General features: G+C 53.3%; 1 non-coding gene across 1 annotated transcript in view; it reads left to right on the plus strand.

Annotated features, from left to right (window-relative positions):
- Positions 1–4,354: 4,354 nt before the first annotated feature.
- LOC124727379 overlaps positions 4,355–5,000 on the plus strand; it is a 1,909-nt gene continuing 1,263 nt past the window's right edge. The window contains exon 1 of the ribosomal RNA XR_007007092.1: positions 4,355–5,000. This exon is cut by the window's right edge and continues 1,263 nt beyond it. This is a non-coding gene — a ribosomal RNA (small subunit ribosomal RNA).

The following is a 5,000-nucleotide window of genomic DNA, read 5'->3' on the forward strand; positions in this document are numbered from 1 at the left end:
AGCACACTGCCACCTACAGGGATCCGACGGAACTACGCCACCCATGCCGGCAAAACAGTATCGCCATCTGTGAAAATAGGGCGACACCACATGCAATACCGCCATCTATGCGCATCGGACAACACTACGTCCGCACCACAAAACATACCGCCATCTGTAGGTCTCCCGCAACATGACCTCCTCCAACGACGATACCGCCATCTATGCGACGCCAAGCCGATTAAGACAGCGATGGCGCCACAGTGCCCGCCTTTCGACGCCACCCACAAAGCCTGCAGCCTCTGTCGACCATAGCACCCAATCTCCAGTGGCTCTGCCGCACGAAGCCGTGGACCGGCAATGACTCCACCCGCACCCGTTCGTGCACCACCCCAACCGCCACACGCGCACCTCCAGCGGATGAACGGCGGAAGTTTCCCGCACTCGTAAAGTGCAATCCACCCCTATAACTTGCGTTTCATGAAGAGTTATTTCCAATATGCGACATTCCCGCTGTCCCTATACATGAGCCGCGACCTGTACCACTTACGAGCGAGAGACGCGATCGCGTTGCTCACTGTACGGCGTCCGATACCGAGCCATCAGCATGTCGGTCCCCATGCGCGTTGCACTCGCACTCGCAGTCGCAAAAACGTGGGGCAAATATATTACGCGGAAGAGCTATAACAGACCGAGCCCCACTGCATGGGGGGAGTCTTTGTCACTAATGTACACAGATGGAACATTTTGGACTGGAACCAGATTACCCGTACACACGGCGCTGATTAGTAATCAATGCAGAGCCATCAAACTACAGCAAATATACACAACTGTCCGTATACATGCTGAAAGAGTCTGCCCACAATGGGAACCACACGTCAGCCAGACACTCTGATCACGCACCACTCTCTGCTTCTAACAGGCGCACATACAATATGTAAGCACCAGCATGGAACAACATCCAGTGCATCTTCTCCGCCACATTACACAATCCACACTATCACAACCAGACCAGGAGGTCCATGCGGAAAATACAATATCCCAGCCTTTCGACATCCACCATTGCGCAGACCAGGCACCAACACCCACACATGTCCTATACAACGGTGCACCCAACATCACAATAGTACCTCCTGTCACAGCGCACAAACAATGACATGAGTCAAAGACACAGGTCTCACACAAGCATAGAATTGGAGCGCCGCCTCTAATAAGCCAAAGGTGCATCCTGACGTGACAAATCTGATCATGTCACAAGCATTCACTTACTATAATCACTATCAACAAACCTGCCGCCCCCGCCCCCCCCCCCCTACACCTTTCCTTACAACAACGTGTAACCTAACCTAACCTAACCTAACCTATGTTGTACCTTAACCTAACCTATGTTGTACCTTAACCTAACCTATGTTGTACCTTAACCTAACCTATGTTGTACCTTAACCTAACCTATGTTGTACCTTAACCTAACCTATGTTGTACCTTAACCTAACCTATGTTGTACCTTAACCTAACCTATGTTGTACCTTAACCTAACCTATGTTGTACCTTAACCTAACCTATGTTGTACCTTAACCTAACCTATGTTGTACCTTAACCTAACCTATGTTGTACCTTAACCTAACCTATGTTGTACCTTAACCTAACCCATGTTGTACCTTAACCTAACCCATGTTGTACCTTAACCTAACCCATGTTGTACCTTAACCTAACCCATGTTGTACCTTAACCTAACCCATGTTGTACCTTAACCTAACCCATGTTGTACCTTAACCTAACCCATGTTGTACCTTAACCTAACCCATGTTGTACCTTAACCTAACCCATGTTGTACCTTAACCTAACCCATGTTGTACCTTAACCTAACCCATGTTGTGCCTTAACCTAACCCATGTTGTGCCTTAACCTAACCCATGTTGTGCCTTAACCTAACCCATGTTGTGCCTTAACCTAACCCATGTTGTGCCTTAACCTAACCCATGTTGTGCCTTAACCTAACCCACGTTGTGCCTTAACCTAACCCACGTTGTGCCTTAACCTAACCCACGTTGTGCCTTAACCTAACCCACGTTGTGCCTTAACCTAACCCATGTTGTGCCTTAACCTAACCCATGTTGTGCCTTAACCTAACCCATGTTGTGCCTTAACCTAACCCATGTTGTGCCTTAACCTAACCCATGTTGTGCCTTAACCTAACCCACGTTGTGCCTTAACCTAACCCACGTTGTGCCTTAACCTAACCCACGTTGTGCCTTAACCTAACCCACGTTGTGCCTTAACCTAACCCACGTTGTGCCTTAACCTAACCCATGTTGTGCCTTAACCTAACCCATGTTGTGCCTTAACCTAACCCACGTTGTGCCTTAACCTAACCCACGTTGTGCCTTAACCTAACCCACGTTGTGCCTTAACCTAACCCACGTTGTGCCTTAACCTAACCCACGTTGTGCCTTAACCTAACCCACGTTGTGCCTTAACCTAACCCACGTTGTGCCTTAACCTAACCCACGTTGTCCCCTAAAGTAACCCACGTTGTCCCCTAACGTAACCCACGTTGTCCCCTAACGTAACCCATGTTGTCGCCTAAACCTGCTCTGTAATTGTTATACGACTCGTTCAATTAGTGTAGTGTTGCCCACCCGCAACCCTCGCAATATAGTTCGCTACTCGCACTGCCCGCTCCCCTGTGTATCGCTTCATGTTAAACACCTTGCAAGTCTTGCTGACTTTCCACATGCTCCTGCTGTACACTGTAATGTGGATGGCAGCAGGACGTACATGCCGCCCCTCCCCACGTCCCCACCTTGCCCCCCTGCCTTCGCAAGCTGGTTGGTGAGAAGTTTGCATGTTCAATGCCCTTCGCATGCGACGTACTCAGGCTACGTTGTGGTGCGGCCTGTGTCAACCGTCCGCTAATGTCGTACGCGTAAACCACAATCTGTACTGCACATTCGTCCTTATGTACCGAATGATACATCGTGGCACATGTGTGACCGTACAACGACTGCGCCCAAAAACGGCGGACCATACAGTGCAAATATTGTGCACGCAGCTACGTGTCGTCTCCCTATGAGAGCTGGATTGCAGTGTGGTACGCCATAGAGACGTGTGGGAGGAACGGACGCCGTGGATGGCGATCAGCATGAGCTGTCTGTTGATGTATTCGGACCTAGTCGTCTCTCCTCACACACCGTGATGGCATGGTGCACCGCGTTCCATATCTGCGACATGCTACAGAGGCCGGTTGACAGTCGTTCGAGCAATGGACATCGCATACGTACGGGGGCCACCTTCCACGTATTGTCTAGGCGTGCACATTTTGTTGCGTGTATGTGGGCAGACGTAGTGTGGCGTGACACCTGACACAGGCATGCAATAATCGTTGAAGTTGCAAATGGCGATGGACGCCTGCGTTTTCTGGTGAAGTTACGCAAATGAACAAATGGTAACCTGTTGTGGTGCGGTTGTTCTCGCTAGGGGTGAATCGGTGATGGCGACGATAGGTTGAGGTACGAACCGGTTGTTCCAGCGATACCCACCATGCCGACGAAACTGAACGGCATCTGGGTGTGAAGCGATACGCGGCGGTGGCTGGGTGGGACCGTCCCCGGCCGGTGAGGGGGCGCCTCCCGGCGTGCTGGCCGCGCGGTGCGTGGGCGCACGCGCTACAGCCGGCTGGTGGGGGCGGCCAGTGGCAGGCGCGCCGGCCGACGGACGCGGCAGGCGTCGCAGCTGCGCGCCGGCGCACCCTGCGCGCGGCGCCGTGCGGCCAAAGTAGGTCCTCGCGGGCCCGGTGCGAAGCGCGGTGGACATCTTCAGTGTGCTGGTCCGATTGAGGACTGTGTGCGTTGAGGATGCGCCGCCGCCCGGCGCTCGGCGCCGCGACGCCGTCTGCTGCTCGGTCGCCCCAGCGGTTCTCGCTGGTGGTTTGTATCGCAGCTGTGCGGATGTGTTGGCGCGTGCGCTGTGCTGGGAGAGTTCGCTTCGGCACCCAAGTGGGGCTTTTGTCCTTCTGTGGCGCTGGCGTTGGAGCTGCCGGTCACCGTAGGTGGCGCGTGTTGTCTCCCGCCGGCAATGCCACGACAGCACGCTCCCGGGCCTCTGTCGGCAGCGGCAAGCTCAGTTGGGAGCACGGGTGGTCGCACCGAAAGCGTCTACTCGCCTAACTCCGGGCGATTGCGCCTCTCTCGAACCCGACCAAGTACTTGGGACGGCGCTGCGCGCCGCCGGGACCTGAGAGGGTTTCGAGGTGTATTGTGCAGGGGAGCTCAGCCTCCTCCTGTTTGCAGAATGATTGAGCGGACGCTTGCGTGTTCGCGCGGGCCCCCGGGACACACTCCCGGGCGGCCGGCTGCTCAGCTCTAGTTGACGCAGCTCCCTGGTTGATCCTGCCAGTAGTCATATGCTTGTCTCAAAGATTAAGCCATGCATGTCTCAGTACAAGCCGCATTAAGGTGAAACCGCGAATGGCTCATTAAATCAGTTATGGTTCCTTAGATCGTACCCACGTTACTTGGATAACTGTGGTAATTCTAGAGCTAATACATGCAAACAGAGTCCCGACCAGAGATGGAAGGGACGCTTTTATTAGATCAAAACCAATCGGTCGGCTCGTCCGGTCCGTTTGCCTTGGTGACTCTGAATAACTTTGGGCTGATCGCACGGTCCTCGTACCGGCGACGCATCTTTCAAATGTCTGCCTTATCAACTGTCGATGGTAGGTTCTGCGCCTACCATGGTTGTAACGGGTAACGGGGAATCAGGGTTCGATTCCGGAGAGGGAGCCTGAGAAACGGCTACCACATCCAAGGAAGGCAGCAGGCGCGCAAATTACCCACTCCCGGCACGGGGAGGTAGTGACGAAAAATAACGATACGGGACTCATCCGAGGCCCCGTAATCGGAATGAGTACACTTTAAATCCTTTAACGAGTATCTATTGGAGGGCAAGTCTGGTGCCAGCAGCCGCGGTAATTCCAGCTCCAATAGCGTATATTAAAGTTGTTGCGGTTAAAAAGCTCG

Source organism: Schistocerca piceifrons, unplaced genomic scaffold, assembly GCF_021461385.2.
Source record: "Schistocerca piceifrons isolate TAMUIC-IGC-003096 unplaced genomic scaffold, iqSchPice1.1 HiC_scaffold_1098, whole genome shotgun sequence".
Classification (NCBI taxonomy): Eukaryota; Metazoa; Arthropoda; class Insecta; order Orthoptera; family Acrididae; genus Schistocerca; species Schistocerca piceifrons.